The sequence below is a fragment of the Halichoeres trimaculatus genome, unplaced genomic scaffold, assembly GCF_033239565.1.
Source record: "Halichoeres trimaculatus isolate MK-OKI-2021-1 unplaced genomic scaffold, fHalTri1.1 fHalTri1_scaffold_2, whole genome shotgun sequence".
Lineage (NCBI taxonomy): Eukaryota > Metazoa > Chordata > Actinopteri > Labriformes > Labridae > Halichoeres > Halichoeres trimaculatus.
In genome coordinates, this window is record NW_027437180.1 from 15,805,129 (window position 1) to 15,827,909 (window position 22,781).

The 22,781-nt window shown below is 39.6% G+C and overlaps 1 long non-coding RNA gene across 2 annotated transcripts in view; it reads right to left on the reverse strand.

The window, feature by feature from the left end:
• The window catches only part of LOC141787177 (uncharacterized), a 116,347-nt gene that overhangs the window by 44,396 nt on the left and 49,170 nt on the right, over nucleotides 1-22,781 (reverse strand). Inside the window, exons 2-3 of one of the 2 annotated variants that reach the window (XR_012598041.1) lie at nucleotides 19,557-19,645; nucleotides 5,422-5,494 (exon numbers count right to left, since the gene is read on the reverse strand). This is a non-coding gene — a long non-coding RNA (uncharacterized LOC141787177). Of the gene's footprint in view, nucleotides 1-5,421; nucleotides 5,495-19,556; nucleotides 19,646-22,781 lie in introns of those variants that run through there. The other variant, XR_012598042.1, reaches the window with a different exon arrangement.

The window sequence follows — 22,781 nt, forward strand, 5'->3', positions numbered from 1 at the left end:
TTATGAATTTTAAATATTCATCCTTATATTCTTTCATGTGTCAAGGACAAGTGATAGACTGTTTATCTCCTTTCAGACTTTTTGCATTTCTAAAACAAGCAGGCAGGAGAGAGCTAAGCCTGGAGAAATGCTGGATACAGACACATGGGAGCCTGATTAGGCCACACAGGAAGTGTGCTTTTCATCTCCTATTTCTCCAGGTTGCATCATGGCAGCTTGTCATTGACACATCCTTTCTTACTGACAACATATGGGGTCAAAACCAACATTTCTCACCTGTCAAATTTCTCCCTTTGTTTTGTATATCATCATTGTCAGCCTGACAAAATGCATAAACCCGCAACTGTCAATTTAACTAATTCTGACATAGTGAGCAGCTGTCGGGCAGAGTCTTTTTCTTTCTTAGTGTCACACATCGCCACAAAGTGTGCAAAGGAGCACAGGACATGTTCTCCACAACGTGATTTACAATATTTACATCTTGTATTCTTGGAGTCCCTCAGTCCAATCATTTGGATGTTATTCTGTGACATTTGTGCTTTTAGCCTTGCTGAGTTGGCTACACAGTAATGAACTTTATTTTTTTCATCATCATGTACATATATGTTCTATGGTTTGATGTGCTGTTAGCTTCTGACAGAGCTACCAGCTAAAGTGAGGTGGGCAGCATGGGTTGTTGATTTGTGTCTGTTCTGTTCCCATTAAATCAATTTGAAGACTAGGCAGGAACTGGAGTGGTGTTTCGCTTTCAAATGTACCATACTGGAATGCCATGGATGTGAAAAGATAGAAATGGCTTTTCAGTAAGCAGAAGAAATGCAAACTAAACAAGTGTTGTATATTCACTCATAAATCTAAAGTTCAAAAGCTATTTTAATATCTCTTGATAGTCACATCATAATTATCACTTGCCTTCAACAACCATCCAAGGAAAGAGAGTCTCGTTAACAAGGTGCTTCAATTTGAATACTAAGTTTCAACGGCTGGTGGATTTGAAACCAGAGAAGATAGATCGATCAATCTGTCCTTTTGCAAATAAAATCTGTGGAGTTACACTTTAATATTGTTTATACATGTCTATCAACATGTCCCAAAACAATGTTTTCTTGCACCAGTGTGTTGCAGAAATCCAGAATAAAGCACAAACATCGAAAACATTACAACAAAGACTGCAGAAGTTCACATGGCATCTTACGTTACACATCATCAGATTTTTTACATTACCATTTTTGAAGGTTACAGCTGTGACAGTTCTGTGTTCTGTGAAAAAAGCAACAAAAAAACATTATATATTTATATATATATATATATATATATATATATATATATATATATATATATATATATATATATATATATATATATATGTGTGTGTGTGTGTGTGTGTGTGTGTGTGTGTGTGTGTGTGTGTGTGTGTGTGTGTGTATGTGTGTGTGTGTGTGTGTAATTTTTTTAAATTATTCTAAGGCTTGCTGCATTTTTTGTGCATTCTATTTAATTCGTCTTGACATTAGTCCATACATTTTATTCATTCTTGGGATAAAAGGGTTGTATTGATGTTTAGCAAAAGTCTTGTGCAAAAAAAAAAAAAGAAAAAAAAAAGAAAAGAAAAGAAAAAAAAAGAAAAGAAAACACTACAGCATGATATTACAGGTCATAGAGGGTTAAATTTTTGATTAAGACACCCTAACTTTATTCAGTGTCTCTGGTAGAAAATGAACATTGTTCAATTTTGGACAGTATTCTCTCTTCCAGGACAAATTATTCTCCAGCTCCCATTTTTTAAGGCCCATTTCCATTCCAAAAGCCCCACGGACAGAACATATCTTTCAAATTATTTTAACTAGGCCATGGCATTGATAGCAGTTGTAAAGAAATGCTAAATTTTTTTGTACCAACTGTTAAAACCACTTTATCAATATAACTGAAGCCAGTGAAATATTATCTTACAAGTAATTTCAAGTTCTCCGTCAACACATGAAAATAACCGTCACATTACGGCATTCAATTTCTCTGAATGATCTGGCAGACATCACTCTGTTTAATGTGGAAAACCCCACCCATCTGTTACTTCCCTCAAAATATGACAAATGCGAAGAATATTTTGGAAACACCACTTAACCCAGCTCTGATGTCCTCTTTTGAAGCAGCAAAACACAGCTGATACCAGATTGAAAGATTCGTCATCATGCTCTCACTAGTCTCCCTCGCTTGTGCAGTTTCTCTCTCCTTGACAAATGTGTCTGGCTCATAGACTTTGGATGCATCTGTGACTCACCAGGTTAAGGGCACTTTTGAGCATTACCTCGCACCTGTTGTTGTTTTTGAATAGGGACTATGACCTATGCTCTCAGGGAGGATACGTCCACTGCAGTGTATTGTAATGAATGCAGGAATACCGGATCTTCTCTTTAGAGCAAATGTAAATTTTGCTGTCTGTCCTGGTATATTGTTTTATGTGGGTGTGGTTTTGAAGTATAACAACAGCAGTGATGGGATACAGTATGCCTAAATACCAAATGGCTCTGTATTTATCGAACACCTTGAGGTAAATGGCTTATTCGTAAATTGATCATCTTACAATAGGACACAGAAATCAGTGTCATGATCATTGACAGAGGTGCTGTTTTGATAAGTTCCAAACAACAACACACAACAACAACAGTCTAGACCTGTACCCAAGAGGCAACCTCTGGTCCAAGGGGCTGTTTGCACGACAATGGTTTTAAGGTGAAATGCAAAAGTTTTGTTGAGTTTTGGCCTTGCATTTACATGGAAACACCGTTTTAGCCGGCCTAAAACTCACTTAAGAAAACGGCCTCCAGAGTGGGATTTTTCTAAAACGCTGGCGACACCGTTGCCGTGTGAACAGTCAGCTGGCGTTTTCAGTGGAAATTGTGACGTCATTTCTGCTTTTACTATTTAACAAAACACCAGGCGATCGGCTCAACTCTACTTCAGTGGAGCTCTACCGAAAGCTGGGTCTGGACAAGACAGGTCTAGCACCACCTACAGGCCTGGCATGCTTACTACAGCATTTTCAGACCCTCAGCATTTCCTTGTAAACGCAGATTTTTTTTTCACTGCGTTTTAGAGTTTTTGGATGAAACGTTGTGTAAACGGGGTCTAAGAATAGGAGAAAATGCAGAAGTGCTAAAACCTGCTGTTTCTCGAGTGTCCACTTGAGGCTGGCTCCAGAAGTACTGGAAGTCACATACACACCAAGCCGTTTTTCACAGCAGGAATTAACCTATTTACAGCCTTGTTCAAAAAAACTCTTCTGTCTGCGTCGCTAATATTACTGTCAGCAGACACTCTACGGGGGGGGTTAAGATCGTGAGCTCGCCCAACCAGAGGCACAGCTCAGGGTCACGTGACAGACAAGTGGCCGGTTAATGGCTGCTACAGTCAATTTGCTTCAAAATCAGTTTCAGAAACAGACAGGTGACCTCAGGGAGACTACGTCCATTAATTATACAGTCAAGACTCTGAACATAACTTCGCATTCATACACAGGACTGTTATTTTGTGTCCACAGCCAAAGTCCTTGCACAATCCTCAACTTTTCTCCTGTATCTGGTCAAAATGTTTCTTCAACTGCATCAACTGCAACTCGTATTTTCTGCCAAATTTTATCTCAGGGCAGGCTGACTTGGGGTTCTGATTTCTGGAAAATCAGACTAGTGAGCCTGCTTTGACAGTACCAGGGTAGCGCCCCAAGACACAACTTTTGCAAAGAGGAAAGGGGATTCCTTCGGACACCACTCAAGTCCGCCAGTTTGTCTCATATTTTACATGTGAATGAACCCTCTACTTCAGCTATATGTTAAGGATGGATCTTAATTCCGATTCTGTAAAGCATCATGAATCAGATTTTTCAGTTCTTGAAAACAAGTGAATGAAGCGTGTGGAGCTCATAATTTGCTTATCTGCACAGATTAGGTTGCATGGCAGCATCTTGACTTTGTCTTCACATGTAATTCATGCTTTTTTTTGTTCAAATGGCTTTATTATGACTTGGCTAGTGTACATCATGCCAACAACCATGGTTTATTTAGGGAAAACCATTTACAACTAGATACAAATTTCCTCATTTCCACATTTACACAATATTTATAAAGCTGTGGGCAGGGTAATCACAAGGACACTTATTGGCTACTTCCAGCTATATGACTGAACTACAAGGGCTCTGTTTAACCTCACTCACTTCAATGAACCGCAGAAGTTGTAATGTTAGGCTAGAATGCATTTTGCATTACAATCATGTTGTTTATTGGAGCCCTAAAAATAAAAGAAACTTAAGAGGCCTGTGACATTGCCCTGGTCATACAACCCTACAGGTGACAGCAATTCACTGCTTACTTACACAATTATTTTAGCTGCAATAGATATGAGACACAAATGCTAATACTTTTGTGAATTCATAATGAATCCCATGACTGTCAGCTAAACACAACAACCGCTGTATCACTGTTACCAAGTTAGCATAAGAACTAGTGTGATGATGATAATTTGTGTCGTTATCTTCTGTTGAATGGCTGTGATCCACTTCTTTCAATTACTTTTAGCATGCAACATAACTTAAAATTAGGTTGCCTTCCCTCAGAACTGGAGAAAATCATGGTTGACTGCGTTAATGATAGTTTACTATGAATAATTTTGGGACAAGTGTCATTCATTTAGCACCAGCATCCAGTTAGAAACATGTCTGTTTGGTCATTCAGTCAAGATTGGGTTTGTCATTGTGACGTCCGTTATAAGAACCCTGAAGCGCTTCTAACTTTAAAGTCATCAAAAAAAAAGGAAAAGAAAAAAGTTAATACATAAATCACCAGCCTTATTTTGTTTTTCTGTTTTTTCATTCTCTATATCAAAGTGACGTCTTGGGTTGAAAAGATAGATTTTTTTTTACATACATCTTTACTGCTCTATGTATTCATGTTTTTGGCACATGCAAATGCACACTGGCAGAGTCTGTATTTGCTAATGTATGCCGTTTGTACATAAACATCTGAATCTACAGCTCTACGGGGGCAGACTGAGGCTTTCAGATGTGACAAATATCAATGTAGAAGTGGTCTCATCTGAGGGCGTGGCACTGCTAGTTATCTTTTCTGCTAATTCTGTTACAGCCACTGGGACTCCTAATAAGGAACAACAGTGCCTTGATGTTTGGCCCTCTGGCATGTGAGGATTATTGTGGGTGGTGTGGGAAGACGCACTCATATCTATGCACACACAAACACACATTTAGCAAATTTTCATTTCCACTTGCTTTCACACTCCTACAGCCACACATACACAGCCACGGGCATTAAAGAGGTGAAGATATGCAAGAGCATTCATAACAGGCTAACAACTGAAAAAAGGCCTTTAATTTTACCTGTGCTAAATGCAGCTTTTTAGTAAGTGCCAAGGCGACCAGCATCCTCCTACTCCTACTCTGCTCTCAGTCCTCCTCTTCACCTCTCCTGTCCCAGATTGTGATTGTCCCCTGAAAAAGGCACACAGTAAATAAAGCTAATGCAATATTTTCTCCAGAGTTGGTGTGATGCAGTGCCATGCTTGGCTTGCCAGAGAACTAAGTTTTGAAATTGAACTTTGGGGCTGGTAAGATGAATAATGGCTTTTCTGAAATAGTTTTCAAGGTTAGCATTCACTGAAAAGGACACACTTTCACATCTGAAGTACATTTCCCTCAAGTGGAAAAGATGCACAACCCCTTGAAATGTGGATTTTATTTTCCCTGTGCTGTAGTGCTTCTTTGTGGTTAAAGACACACACACACTCTCTCACACACACACACACTGATGTTTTTTCTCTCTGATTTTATGTTTTATTCTCCTCAACTCTCTATGTTCCCCTATGTCAAGGCCTGACTCATCTCCATCACCTCCTTCCTCTCACCCCAGCTGCCCCTGCACTGCCACCGGTACATCTCCCCCAGCATTTCCTTCACTCTTTCTTTATAACAACCATCTCATCCTCTACCTGCCCTTATCTTTCTCTCATCCCTAAGTGCTGCTTCCCCCCCTCCACCCACCCAGCCAGCTTTCCACTGCCATCTCTGTGGTGTAGTGATGGTCACCATGGCAACTGTCAGGCAAATAGAGGGTGGCTCACAGGACTTCATGGGAGGTAGAGGCTGTGGGAGTTGTGGGGGTAGAGAGTCCGCTGTAGTATGTTGAATCACTACTGTGAGGCTGCACATTATCAAATGCCACTGAAAACTCTCACTCTCCACACTTCTCCATGCAGAGCACACAGATGCTGCTGCTCCTTTAGAGCTTTACATTGAATGCCCCCCCCCCCCCCCCACCCCACACACACACACACACACACACACACACACACACACACACACACACACACACACACTCTTAATATCCACAAAGAAGCTCTCAGTGCAAGAGCATTAGAGCTGAGAGGCTTACTACTGAAAATGGGATTTAAGACTACCTGTGGATACCCAAACAAAGACAGTGAACTTGTGTAGAATTGGTTTAGATCAAGGGAAAATGCAATATGCTGTTAGAGCTGAAAGGGAGTCACCCTTGCTGAAGTAAACTTGTCCAGATCCTGATCTCAACTGTTTGATTGGAGCCGGTGATTGGCACTTTTAGCCATTTATCTCATAGCTCAATCATTTATGTCAGCTGTCACGATTTGAAGCTGACCCAAAACACACAATATAACTAAGCACTCAGGGAGTGCCTGTTTCCAGGCTCTCATAGCCCCTCTGTTCAGAATGCTCTGATTTAGTGAGCGTGACCTTCATATGTAAATGAGCCACCGCTGATACCGCCCTGCTCTTCCACGTCACTGAGAGCGGCGACACAAGCTCCGAGTGCACAATGTTTAGAAAACAGGGAAGCTCGTTTACCGTAACATTACAGGCTGAAACAACTGGCTTACCGCAGCTAAAGTTAGCATCCTGAAGCTGACACAGAGACAAGGGGGACACTGAGGAAAAGCTCTTACATCTGCTCCACAGCACACAGCATTTAAAACACTCATATTTCCAGGGTCCGAGGTTTGTTGGTGGATGGTTGGTAATGCGCCTGGATTCAGGACCAGTCTATTCACTAGCCCTCTGTTGTACTGTCCAAAGTTGGAAGAGCAGTCGGCCGTGAAGTGACTAGCACATACATGCACAGTTTTACTGAGTGTAGCTGGCACATTTCCTTGATAAATTAACTCCTGCCGCTCAGTCTTGTCTTCTTCCGAGATGGGAAGTGGGCGGGGGAGGGGGTTCAGGGGTGTCTGCCCCGGTGGACTAATCAGGTCAGACTTGCTCCTGATTGGTCAAAAAAGGGAATCGCTGACATCGGCAAATCCCCAAAATCCAAACAGCTCGTTTTAGGTCAGGATTTTACATTCACAAGCACAACTAAGTACAGCTTTTGTCATTAAATATCACATTTTGTGGGCTGGGAGGAAAGCCAAAGACCCACGAATTTCACTAAAACACTTAATGTGATATTTGCACAATATGGGACTTTAAGCCAGGGATTCCTGTGGTTTTCTGTTTCCTTTTTCTTTCAATTTTTTTCAGTCTTAGCTGAGGCTTTATATGTGACTTTTTGACCAGAGTTTCTGTGTTTGTTTGTTTTTGTTTTTTTGTTGTTCCTACCTTTTTCATCAACAAAGACATTTTTTTTGTGTTTACATTGAGTCGTGCCCTTGGGTCTTTTGTGGGAAGTCCTTCTCCTAACTCTTCTTAATTACGCATGTCCTCTATTAATTTTTTTAGCTGGAACATTTGTGGTATTGAAAATCAGGCAGTTATGAATCAACTGTCAAAAATGGAGATCAACATTGCCCTGCTACAAGGGACTTATCTAACGGACACCTGGAACTCTATCTTAGAATTGAAATTTCTCCACATTTTTACAGCAAACTACAACTCTAAGCAAAGAGGAGTCGCAATTCTTATCAAAAAAATAAAAAAGGTCATGTTGCATTTCGACCGCATGCTCTCTCATCCTTCAACTATGCCAGCTGAGTGTATTAAGTCTGGCACATCACAGAGCTGCCATGCAGGGGTTCCTACGCTTCCCATGTCAATGACAAACTTATTCTCCTTATTCATGTCGGGCTGTGAATCCTCAACCTGTTGACTCCTGACCTGGCTTCGCTTTTTATGTTGGTTTTTCTTTTTGTAGCAAAGTCAAAAACAGTTGACATGATGTCCTCTACGGTAAAAGTACAAGTCCTGCGTATCTGTTGTGGAGGCCTTCAACCTGCCAGATCCGTGATCTGAACATACCACAGCAGCAACTGGCTTCACCTTGTACATTTTATGAGCATTTACCTCTGCCTTGAGTCATTGCAAGCTATGTACCTATGAAATATGCCTGTCAATACATCAGGCCTCAACAATGGATTTGTGCGGGTGAAGGGGACACAAGCCAGGGGGAAATCTTTGAGTTTAATCATAAAAAAATAATTCAAGACAGGAAGTAAACTTGCGTTTTACCACAGGGTGTGGGTCATCGTTATCATGAGCCATTTTATTTAGGCTTCATACTGTCCTTCTGGTGCCGCACAGTAGCTTTACATGATTTACAGCTCAAATAAATTATCATTTTTTTCTTAAACTTGTTTTGGAAAAACCTTATTCCAGCCTCAGTTTCAAACCCTTCATATTTTGCTGCTGTCTCTTTAAGGCTCCTGGTTTCACCAACCCTCTTCCCTCTGATTGGACAGCCCCCTGGAGGCTTGTCAAGGACAGAGCTTTGGGCAGACCAGGACCCTCGCCTGCAATATGAAATGAATGAGTTAAGAGATGACTTCATCATATCTTCAAGCATCATGAAGATCTTACGCAAGCATTAGAATGGAGTGTTTTGAGGAATTCATGGACAGATTCAGGGATTTCTGCAGATTTGTAGCAATTAAAAGATCTGAAAGTCTTCGTGTGAACATCCAGATTTGTTACTTTGTATTAATGTTTCAAATATAAAATAGCAGAATAGCCCTTCTTTAGAATCTTATGTCGAGCAAGTCTTCGACCCCAGTAATTAATGCTGCATTGCTGCAATTTGACACCACAACAAATGTGCATCAGGTCCTGTTCTATTAAAAAACATACTAATGAACCAGGTAGAGTAACAGTCAAACTGATTTATTTTGCATTTCAGTTTGTTTAAAAAATACTAATGCACTGATAGTTGTTGGTTGTATTTTGCATTTTTGTTAACTTATTACAAACAAATTTTAATCTCAGAGAGCTTTATTTGTGTTTTATTTTTGACTTGATGGCCGAGTGACTGGGACCTGCATGAAGCTGGCCTCCGTCCCCACGCAAAATTAAGGGACAAAAAAGTCTGTTTCATTTGTGCTTCATTTGTGGTGGTTTGTGCCGTGAACATTTTTATTTGTGCTGCTACAGCTTTTAAGTTTTTACATATTATTTTATAGGTCATCCAGAGCGTCCCCCCCCCCCCCCCCCCCCCCCCCCACACACACACACACACACACACACACACACACACACACACACACACACACACACACACACACACACACACACACACACACACACACACACCCATTTGCTCCAAATGGACCCAAAATGGTACCTTTTGTTTGTGCTTCATTTGTGTGACTGTGCCGTCTTTGTTCAAAATGATCTGTCACTGTTAGTTGAAGTTTCAGAAGCACTAGTGGTATTGGTATTCACTATACTCCAGCCATGGCTTAAGTTTCATTACAGAACACACATGTGCAAAACGAGTCAAATTACAGTATCAGAAACCACTTTACAGCACCATACGGTGTCTCTCCAGGGATACATGGTTCAGCAGGCTGAAAACTGTAGCAAAGACAGGACAGTCTGTTATATATATCGTATTAGCAACCCTGTGACTAAAATGTCAGCCATGTATGACTACTTAAAGCGTGAAGGTGAAAAGAATCTAACAGTCCCTTGAATTATATGCAGCAGGAACACTTCATGAGGGGGTAGCAGTAAGGCTGCTTTCAAAACTACCAATTTGATGCAACACCTAAAACAAAAGATGTAACAGAGTTCACAAAAAAGAACAGAGGAAAGGCTGCCCTGCTGGAGAAACAAACCCTAGACTTTAAAAGATTAAGTGTCCTTGAAAGAACAAAAAGGATTACAGAGAAGTTGGTTTGAGTCATTGTTTGGGACAACCAGCTCATCTCCACAGGTTTATGCTGCATTTCCTTCCCTCCTGACACTAAATTCACACAGCATAGTGCATGATGACATGACTTCTGTCAGCTAAAATACAGGTATTTGGAGCTCTGACGTCAGTCCTTTGTCAGACACACACACACACACACACACACACACACATATATATATATATATATGTACACACTGGATTTATCCCACTCCACTGGGGATCCAGGTGAGTTGATACTGTGATCTGGTTTGTGAAAAAATGGAATAATGTTCGGTATTGATGATGAAGCTTTATCAATGTGGTATGTGCTTTTACTTAGTGTAATCTATTGTGTACTTTCTCTATTAATTAGATCACAGTTATCTCTTACATTTTAATAGTATCTCACTAAAAGGAAGCAAACCTCCCTCATATTTTAACAACCTGTAGTGTTTTCTGCTCCTTATTTAAAGTTCTATGAGGGACTTAATGTAAGCTTGAAAAGTCTTCTATATATATACATACATGACTGATCATAATCCACAATTTAAAACAAGATTATCAACATCAAAATATGTTATTTCTAAATGCTATTTCGAACCCCTTATCAGGTCAGAAAGGAATAGACTGATCTACAGCACATCAAAGTCCCCATGACAACACCATGCTGATAAAGTTTAGCAGTAATAAAAGAAATCTGTGTTTTTCTCTGCTGAAAATGATTTCTTGAATACATTTTTTGTAGTAACCGTGGACACTGGGGCTAGACTGGCAAAAAAAAGGCCAAAAGAGCAGAAGAAAGCTAAATGAGGAAGTGATAGAGCACGGGCTAAAGGCTAGAAGACAGGTTAAATTGATAATGTTCATTTCAACCCACATGCAGCTGTTATTATTCTGCAGTGGTCTGTTCAAACGTAAGAGTCTATCAATAAAATGAAGAGTGAGGTTACATTAATTCTGCTTGGTGAGGAGTTGGAGTTGGAGTTAGTAGATGAGCACTGGCAGGACAGTGCTCGACAGTGTCCCCAGGTCTGAATTTCTGACTTGTAAGTCGGAGCACCCAACACAACCCACGAATTCCCAGGAAATTCCAAGTTTGGGGTAAACAGTAATTAAGCTCCATAGTATTATTCAATGTTTATATACAGAAATACTAATTTTACAGCAACTTTTTCTGACTTGGCAAGTGGAACGCTGAACTCTGAGATGACGCCACTCCCATTCTCGACTTCCTAGTTCCGAGTACAACAAAACACAGCATAAGGCACAAGTATAGGACTTGATTTGACTTGAGAAATATTAGAAATCCAGGACCACTGCTCAAAATAGAGAGATAATTGGGAAAAATTACCAGGTAGGGGCATGGGTTGACCAGTGGGTCACTGAGTTAATTGACATGCAGCTTAAAGAATTCGACTATGAGCTTGGTCAGCACAAGGTCAAATTTAAGTTGTAAACAGCCGAGAACGACCGAGGCATCACTTGACTGACACGCCTAGATAATGCGATTGTAATCACACATAGCTTCACTTACCATAATCAGACATAGAGCTGCCTCTCAAAATGGTGTGAGATGTTCTTGGCCAGAAGTCTGGTTGTCTTTTCTGCATGTATATGCAGAGAAGACTAGACCCCCCCTTTTGTGACCTTACGGTTCAGGTATGACCTCATTTGGAAAACTGTGTGCATGTAAACACCCTGAATGAGAGTAAGAGATTAGAAAAAGGTTGAGAGAAAGAATTTCTGGATTTGAAGTTGAATTGACTATAAAAGACTGTACAACAGAGAGTCTGGGTGCCTAAAGCCCTGACACAAGCAACTAGGTTCATGGCAGCAGGAAGGTGACAGAAAAAGAATCCAGAGAATGTACTAGGCAAATAGACAGACAGTCCAAGAATGTGTCAGACATTCAGACATGCTAATAGATGGTATCCATAATTTCCTCCTCCTGCCACAAGAATAAATGCTTCCAGAACCTGTTTTCATTAACCTTGTAAACCCTCTGTTAGTGAAATGCATTTATGCAACACTTGCAAATTCACTCAGAGCACCCACTCAGAGCTGAGTGGGACCATGTAGGTCTAATGACAGGAGTATTTGCACATTAAGATGTAAAGTGGCTGTCCAGTCAGTGCATGTATTCAGTAGGTCTGACTTAGAGCTAAGCTGTACTAAATTTCCACTTGGACGTCACATGACCAGTTGCCCCTTGAATGGAGGGTACACATTAGGTGTGTACATGTGAGCATACATGTTTCCTACATCTAAAACAATTGTACTTCGAACTATCAGACTGCTAGTCCAGGTTAATGGAGTGCAATGCCAAGAAGAAACACAGTTAAGGTTAGATGTTGTTGAAAGTTTAATTGAAAACTTTTTAAGAATCCATTTCACTTAAACCAAAGACAGCAACTTTTCAAGGCAAAACATAAACTGGACTGATGACTATGATGGAGATATTTGTAAGAAAATGATTAAAAAAAGAAAAAGAAAAAATAGGTAAGAAATAAATATATTTGCGTAGACAACATTAAAATACTTGAGCAATATATCTATATTTACATATTAATGCAGTTGTTTACATTAAACACAGTTTTACCTATTCCAATTCCATGTACAGATAACCAGTAAGTGAGCGCTCAGTTTATATATTTATTTATTTTCTAAGAAACGGGATGGATAATTCAACATACACTAACTAATGGAGAGAGGTATAATGAGTCTTCAACCAATTATAGTCAAACATTTATTAAAACAGCCGCTCTGCTTCAACCAAGGCAGGAAAAAACTATCTCTTCTTCCAGAAGACAAGTAGAGTTAGCCTAACATGCTCATTATTATCACACTGAGAAAGTAAGCCTGCACTGGATGTAGATTTTTTTAAGCCGTAAGCATGTCTGCCATCACCCAACGGCTGATTCAGTCCACTCTGAGAATCGAGCTGTGAAATGATAATTAGGGTGATATATGTGTGTGCACGTGTTGAATTATCCTAAGTACTGGATATGTGTGTCTCTTTGCTTGAGCACTCACATTCTGGTACATATGCAGAGTTTTGGGGATTGAAAGGATTTGCATGCCAGTATAGTTCTCTCTTCCATAAAGCTCGAGCATTTTGCTGTTGCATCTGCACATTTTTGTATTTTTCATGTGACAAGTGCCTCCACACTTGTGGTTCTTGAGTGTTTCTGGTTGTTTAACTTTTCTTAGTAGTTCTGTGTGCCAGCATGCATGAATGACTTTGTATCAATATGTGTGTATGTGTGTGTGCATGCACACTTGTATGTGTGTAAGATTGAAGAATGAGCAGTCTGTCATGCCTGAGAGGGAGCCAAGCCTGTTTAAATTGCCTTCTGGCTTCCAAGCCTCTCATCTGCAAACTGGCACCTCTTGTTCCCCCTCTCTCTGTCTCTTTATTGCTCTCTCAATCTCTCCATCTCTCTCTCTCTGTTTCTCAATACCTGGCTATTTCTTTGTCACACTATCTATCTATCTATCTATCTATCTATCTATCTATCTATCTATCTATCTATCTATCTATCTATCTATCTTTTTCACATATTATCATTTTCTCCTTTAGAAGGTAGTTTTGTGCATTTTTAAGCTTTATTCTTCCTCTCTGGTTCCCTTGTAGTAGCTTTTCATGTTTCAAAACTCCAAAATAATAATAACAACAATAGTACATGCTACTTTTGGAATGGACCACTTCAAACGAAATCTGCATATTTAGCATGATTTCAGCACAACTGAAGCATTTTTTATTCATATCTATGTTTGAAATTTGGGAAAGCAGGGCACTCCTTCTTGCAACTCTTCGTGTTTTGTTTTTCTCAGTCATGCTTCCTCTTTCTTTGTAAGTGTATGATTTTATTGAAATGATTACTTTAAAAAACTTGATATGACTATCCAACAACTTTTTTTGAATCGTGTGTCCCCACCAATCACAGTCGCTCTGTCTGTGAAGCACTTTGGGTTACACATCTGTGCTATAATGCTGGTTGGGTTGACGTTGCCTTTATTCTTCAGTTTGCAGCAAGTCAGTCAGCTTCCTTAACCCAAGAACCAACAATCAACACAAACAACACAAATTAAGACTTGATTAATGGGTTAAAAAAAGGAATCAGTGATGTGGTGAAATGTAGTAAATGTAATCTGAAAGGCATTTTATATATATATATATATATATATATATATGAGTCATCTGATGATACACAGCTAATAACCCCCATTTGTTTGTCCTTCAGAATAATGGCCTCCATAAATCACATCATATTTTCCAAAGAGATTTGCCACTGGGCTCTCTGCTCCCTCTCATCCTCCTATCTAGCCAAGTGTCCTCCCCCCTCTGTTTCTTCCAACACTCTGGCCTCACTTCCTTAAGAACCCCCCCCCCCCCCCCCCCCCGCGCACGCGCGCACACACACACGCGCGCGCACGCACGCACACACACACACACACACACACACACACACACACACACACACACTTTTCTATATCTAACATTTCTCCGATTTTCTTCTTTTTCTCACCATTGTTCAAGGTCTTTGACAAAGCCAGCCTAATCGAATCTTGTTCTCGAAAAATTTGTTGTCCATCAGTGGGACTGTGTCCTCAGTGTTTATCTATTTTTTATTGATTATCCCATTATTCAGTCCCTGTTTCACTTTTGGTTATGTGACAGGTGTTGGTGGTTTCTGCCGGGCCACATGCCAAACAGCACTATAAGCTTACATTTAAGGGAGTACCCCTTATATCTTTGCTACTCCGATTCAGTTCAGTATTCTGTACAAGTGCGTGTGTGTGTGTGTGGTGCAGTGTATTCATGATTGTCCTTGGGTACTTTGGTTTGATATAGAATTCTGAGTGGTTTAAAAGCTTCATGCTGTTTTAGCCAAGGTTGTTTTTCACACTGAGAAGTGCCCCTTATTTTTTTCCTTTCCTTATCTCTCCCTTTCTTTTTTTCTTTTTTTCTTTCTTTCTTTCTTTCTTTCTTTCTTTCTTTCTTTCTTTCTTTCTTTCTTTCTTTCTCTCTCTCTCTCTCACACACACACACACGCATACACACTCACACACACATTTCTGTACCTCTATCCCTTGCTGTTAACTCACTGCTTTGTTAAAAAGACTTACTGTACAACAAGGTGTGAATTGCTGAGGTGTGGGAAGGACTTCCCCCTTTGCTTTTGTTGTTCCTCTCTGTGGCCAGGCTTCAACTCATACTCATGCCAGCAGATGGAGCAAGTTCACCAGCCTTGTAGCAAATTCATTAACTTTATCTTTAAACATTATGAACTTACTGACTCTTAAAGTTGGCAAGCAGCTTTGTAACAGGAATACTAATATGAAAAAAAAGCAATTCCTTCTAGTTTTGCTCACGCAGTTGAAACTGCTGCTCTACATCTATCTGACCCACAAACTTCTTCACCCCCTCAGTTCGAAATGTCTATTGAAGCCTGCTTGCTTCGAGAAATGGAAAGAGTAATGTAAATGGTCCACTTTCATTGAAGATTAATTCATTGAAATGAGGAAATGAAAATGAAATGAGAAAATCAAAAAACAAACGTTTGAGTCACATATCAAATGTTTAGAAGTTGTAAAGTAGATGGCGCAGGCACAGAAAACAGTAAAGCACAAATAAAAAGTATGCCATCTGTAAGAATGACCTGTCATCCATAATCCAACCAGCTAATTCTCAATACCCTTAAACACTGAACAGTAATTATGTGTGTATGCCTCAATCAAATTGTGGCACCTTGAATTGTTTCGATACGGACTCAAAAAGGTAGATCAGATTCTGGGGACAAAGACCCAATTTAATGGGGCAAATCTAATCAACTCAGTTCTATACTTTTCTGCTTAGTATAGGAGATTTACTCAGCACAAATTTACAATTTTAATCCCATAAAGTAACTAGAAAGGCACTCAGAGAGCACAGACCTTCACCAAGCATATTGTGATTGTCACGCAACACTTTAGTCCTACTTTAATGTTATACTCCCTTTCAGCAGACTGTCTGCTACAATTTGGTGTTAGATGCAGGTTTGTATGATGATTTGTTTCCTGACAGTGTTAAAAATGATGATGACCCAGTACATATTTCATATTCTGGATCTTAGTTTCCAGAGTATATCAGGATCTGGATTGTACTTTTACATCAGTCAGACATTATTGTGACCTTGTCTTGAATTGTTTTGCAAAGCAAATTCATTCCATTTATCGTGGAGTTATATACACATATGGTGAAAACATCCCTATCTCACAATGATAAAGAATCCTTTAAAACAAATCCTGGATCCAGACGGTGATCCCGGTCACCTCCAAAATTCAATCACTTCTTCCGTATCTTATTTTGAACATTTCCTGAAAATTTCATCAAGATCCATTTGTTGTTTTTTGAGTTATGCTGTTTAAAAAAACACACAAACTCTCACAAACATAGCCTTCTTAGTGGAGGTAATGTTACAGTATCTAAATATATATTCACAGTTCTAAAGCTGTTTCAGAATACCTTTACCTATTGAACTGTAAACACACAAGCACAATACACACCCTTGCACACAGACAGGCAGATAAGTACATTTACTGTTTCACCTACGCATACCAAAGACCTCATACACTTCAAAGTAGGGCAGCATATCCCTCAATAGGGCTTCTTCTCTGGAAACAGTATTATATCCAGGATAAAGAATTATTTACTGACCCTGAACATATGGTCTCAAATATGCGTAAACACTTGACTGTAGAAGACAGGCAGGCTAGAGTGGTTGAGGAAAAACAGAGGAGTAGAAAGAGAAATGAACAGAGAACTGGTTTCGCATCATCCATGCAATCTAATTTTATCCTTTTATTTATTTGTTCACAATGATGTTTTTTTTTGTCCTGTGCAGCTTATTGTGAAAAGGGTACGTCGTCTTTGGTATGGCACTTACAAATCCACATAAAATACATTTTAGCTCCCTTTAAGATTGAAAGAAAAAAGGTGACGGTGAGGACTTTTTTAAACATTTATATGACAATTATATCATCCATCTACTTTTTTTTTTTAAATTAAATAATAATACATTAAAACAGATTGAAAAAACACATATTTTTTTTTACTTGGATGTTTCTGTATACCATTTTTTCTACTTCTGGAGGTTTTTTTTTTTTTTTTTTTTTTTTTGGAATACAAGGCAGGGGTCCATAGATGTGGCTGTCTGGTGGTCATATTGGGGGCGGTTTACACAACAACAGTTTTAGGGTGAAACGCAAAAGTTCAGTTGCGTTTCAGCCTCCTGTTAACACGGAAACAGTGTTTCAACCGACCTAAAACGCAAACTATTAAAAAACGGCCTACAGAGTGGGATTTTTCTGAAACAGTGTCGACAACATTGCCGTGTAAACAGTGATCTGGCTTTTTTAGGGGAAATGCTGACGTCACACTCTGCGTTGCACGAGTGCATACAACAGAACAACAGTACTGTTGTTACGATCTTCGCAGACTACCGTGCTGTGCTTGTACTGCTGAATCTGCTGACTTACTTTAAACAAAATGTGCATCTGTTGCTTCACTTCTGCACTTAGTATTCCCCAATACACCAGATGATCAGCTCAACTCAACTACTTCGGTGGAGATCTCCCTGAAGCTGCTTCTGGACAAGACAGTTTTAGCGCTGACTACAGGCCTGGTATGCTAACTACAGCGTTTTCAGTCCCACTGCATTGTAAACACAGATTTTTTTCACAGCATTTCAGCGTTTTCAGATGAAACATTGTCGTGTAAATGGGGCCTTGGAGTCAGCGAAAATTCACTTGTAGCTCCTACAACTTATTACTGAATGAACCTAAAAGGAGTGGAGCAGCAGATTGGCCTATTAGTGTTTTTCCACAGCAGGGGGTTGTCAGTGTCAGGCACTGCCATTTTGGCGTTCGAGTTTGGGAACTCCTAATCCAGAAGATGGAAAAGCTCTGTTAACCATCTTCTACACAAAGTCACCTAATCTAGGGTGAGGAGGCTTTTTGCATGGTAAGCATGATCCATATTTTATCATCTAAACTTCTATCAATACAAAATCTCTTGCACACAACTGCTGTCTTCTTCGTCATCTTTCAACCTTTTCCATTTCCCAGACGAAACCGCTTAGTTAGAATAAAATGTGACAAGACTACTTTCATATTCAAGTGATTACACACACTTTTTTGATGCTTGTTCCAAATATTCAATTTCCCAAAGTCTGATCTGCACAGTACAACACTCTATACAGATTTAGAAATTTGCCACGAGTCATGTCTGGGAAAGTTTGCCTTGCATAATACAACAAAGAAAAGTCACAGAGGAACAGAAACATCGACTCAAAGAGCACTTTTTTTCTTCTTGTTAGATGTGTGTAACAGGATGCTTCTTGATCAAATCACTTCTAAAAGCATCCTGGTCCACAGGAATAAATACATTACACAACAAAAGACACATAAACAATCCAGAAACCACTCACAACCTTCAAGTTAAGAAAAGAACGCTTGATATTTGATTGTTGTTCGCTGAATGCTTCTTTGAAAATCATAAACCTGACAGAGGCCTTTCAAAAAATGTGAAAACAAGACTTCAGCCTGTTCACCTCCATATCAGACGTCTCAACATCAAATATTATTATACCATGCTTAGTTTTAGCTCTTTGTAGTGTCTCAGGGGAGATTTGTGAATTATTGTCACAGAGACAGGTTGCAGGCAATGAAGCAGACCACAGAGCAAAGTCAAATAAAAAATAAAACATTGTTTGAAGTCTCCATCGCAGACCGCTGCCTTGCAGTAAATGGGTCATGCCTCAATATTTCTAAAAGTTTCAAATTATTGCACAGCCTTGCCTTGTTAAAGTATCTCTCAATGTAAGGTAGAGAAGTCTGAGCAAGTGGAATAAGATATTTAACTTTTAGGTTCTCTCCTTCCTGTCTGTCTTTATAGACTACGTTTTTACTGAGTTTCCTTTTCTCTTTAGACATTTGAGCCGGAATTCACAAACAAAGCTGGGTATAAAAGTTAAGAAACACTGGAGGAGCCTTACTTTCCACAAGTATTTCAATGCGTCATATACACAGTGTATAATACATAGGCATGGTCTCCATGATGTCATGGATCTATTTCTAATTTAGAGTTTTTCATCCCAACATCGTCTGTTGCCATATAATAAATGCTAACCCAACCTAGCTTCTGTTAAAGTAAAATATGTGGGGCTTTAGCCTCTACGCTAACAGCTCTGTGTTGACCATTTGAGGGTTGGGGTTATTTTCGCTGCACAAACTGAGTGACCTGAGTCTGATTCCTTTTGCTCAAATGTGACCCGTATCTGCTTTGTTTCTGACAGTGTGAACAGCATAAGTTGCATTAAATCTGATATTTTTGAGTCAGGTCCAGGCCACTTTCAAATGCGGTACTGAATTACATACCTATTGGACTTTTTTTCTGAAGATACAGTCAGATCACATTTAATGATACTCTGATGTCATCCTGGAACGACACACACCACAGGTCTGCGCTGCAAACAAAAAGAAAAAGAGATGAGAGTCGCGCTCAGTGAAAGCAAACATGGAGCTTTTTCTCTTACACTGTTTTTAATATAAGACTAAATGAGGTCTGCCTGCTGCCACCATGTTTGATCCGTAAACCCGAGTCTTCATTTAGGTTTGAGCATTAAGGCCTGCAGTGTGGACATAGTCAAACTGTAGCTCTTAGCACATTAATATCAGCTTTAGTCATCGCAGCCGGATGTTGGTGCTTGGTCATATGCATAATGTATGGGAGAAAGCATTTCAATGACAAAAGTTTTTTTTTTTTCATTATTATCTAAAAAAATGAATTCTCTATTCCAGCAAAGATTATATTCAAATATTTTGTGGGAGATTTTCAAAATGCAAAATATTCAAATTTTGTAGGTATCCCTGGATCTGTATGAACTGCTCAGAGCAGTTCTGGGGTGCTGATATAGCTGAGCAGTCTAGGTTGCGCACTCCATGAGGCAAGCCCTTGAACAGGCAGCACGCGTTTGAATCCAACCTGTGTGTCACCCCGCACTCTCTGTTTTCTGTTCTATACCCATTCCTGTTGTCTTCGATTAAAGCCCCCCCAAAACAAATAAACAAATGAATGACTCATACTGAATAAATAGCATGCCATCTTCAAGATCTTGCTGAAATGAAGAGGTCTTCACTTAGGGATTACCTAACTGGTTCATAACACATTAGAAGGACAAGTCCTAAACTAATCAGAGGGAATGGGCTTTGTGGGGTGGGGAGCCTTCAAGAGACAGCAGCTAAAATGAACGTTTTTAGACAAAGGCTGGAAATAAGGGTTAAGAAAAGTTGTGTAATGGTTATAATTTTGAGCTGTAAATCATGTAACTCTACTACATTGGAGCCACAGTGACAGTACGAAGCCTGAAAAAACACAACACCCCCTCTTGAAAATATTAGAAATCTGCTACATGTAAGTCAATACCTCCGCCAAGGAGGTTATGTTTTTGGGAGAGTTTGTCTGTTTGTTTGCAGCGTAACTCAAAAACAAGAAATGGATCTTGATGAAATTTTCAGGAAATGTTCAAAATGTGATACAGAATAAGTGATTGAATTTTGGAAGTGATCTGGATCACAGTCTGATCCAAGTTTTATTTAAAGGATTCTTTATAATTGTGAGATAAGGCTGTTTCCCCGTTTGTGTATATAACTCCACGATAAATGATCGGATTACTTTGCAAAACAATACGAGACAAGTTCAAAATAATTTCTGACAGATGTAAAAGTACGATCCAGATCCTGGCGATATTCTGGATACTAAGATCCAGAATATGAAATTTGTACTGGATCATTATAATTCTCAACACTGTCAGTAACAAATTATCGCACAAACCTGCAACTTACACCAAATTGTAGCAGACAGTCTGCTGAAAGGGAGTATAACATTAAAGTGGGACTGAAGTGTTGTGGGACAATCGCAATATGCTTGGTGGTGGTCTGCGCTCTCTGGGTGCTTTTCTGGTTTTTTTTTATAAGACCAAGTGTTTAATATCTACTATTGGCTCCTTTTTTTACTTTTCCTACATATTTTACATAAATTTGTTTTTATTCGATGGATATCTATGACCAGCTGACGGCATCACAAGGTTAAAGTTCAGCAGCAGGTTAGCAGTAAGCACTCTGTGTCACAGTGTACTTCCTGTTGATGTTCTTTCTGTTTTAGCTCTTTTTCTATTGCTCCCCTGCCTCAGCAACAACACCATCACCATAATAAACACACAACATCTGAACTATCAAATATTTATACAGCATTACTGTATGTAGGGCCTAAAGCAAAGACTGTACATCTTGATAGGAAACATTTACCGCTTTGTCATTTTTATTGTTCACTACAACATCTGGGGTATAAGGCAGCATTGCAGCTTATTGTCCATATGTGGTTTGACTCGCAGTAAATCCGCTGTAGAGGATATGCAACAGCATCCAGAATGTTTGTTGTGGGAATATTAAAGTTAAGAGATAAAAGCAGAAAAAAGGCAGTGAGGTGAAAAGAGAGAAAGGAGGACAGCCAGTTTATGAATCTTGCTTTAATGACATCACATTATTCAAAGTCCTCCAGGCCAAATACAGCTGTTCACTCATTGCCTGCAGCTTCCAACACCCCCCACCCCACTCCCACACACACTCAAACTCACACACACACACACACACACACACACACACACACACACACACACACACACACACACACACACACACACACACACACACACACACACACACACACACACACACACACACACACACTTTCTTTTTATCCCTTTGCTCTCATTCCCTTCTGTAACCTTGATTCACATCCTTGTTTTGAGCCTATATTAAAAAAAAAATCTGCTCCAACCAGTGTCTCTTTCTCAAACTCTATTTCTGTCTCTCTATCTCGCTCCATCCCTCTACTCCTCCCCCTCTGCCTTTCCCTTAATCCCCTCCACAGTAGTTGAGTGACAAACCTAATTGGAGTGCAGAGAGGGTCCAGTGGGAAACCAGACATGAAGCAAAAGAGACACTCACTTCAGCAAAGATGCATGCAACAGAGAGAGGCAGAGACAGTGATGGCCAGTCAAATTGACTGCTGAGTGAGAGCTGATTTAAATGCTGCTGGTCCTGTAACTATAGGTGTTACAAAGAGACTGTGTGAGCAAGTGACACCTTGTTAAGTGCCTTTAAATGTATTATTATGTTGGATTGCTTGTTACTGTGCAGTACAAGCTTGGTGATTAATTACCTGTGTTGCAGCGTAATGGTATACAGATTTTATTGATATGGTGACATGACATCTGCCAATATACGGTAGAAAGGTTACTGTAATTGAATAAGCTTGTAATATTTCATGTTGATAAACAAGCTTTGAAAACAGTTTCAAAGGCCCTGTGAGGACTGTCTGTCTGATTTTGAAATCTAAATTTTACTTGTCTGAGTGTTCAAAATCTATGATTTAGAATGAAATAACCTGCGCCAAAATGTGTTATTTTTGTATGCTATTCCTTAGGACATGGGGGTGTTAAAAGGCTGTGTCAGACCAAAACAACTTAACATTAGCCAAAAAGTCAGTGTGGCCAGTGTGACCGTGCCCTTAGTACCCATTGCTGGGAAGACCTACCACGT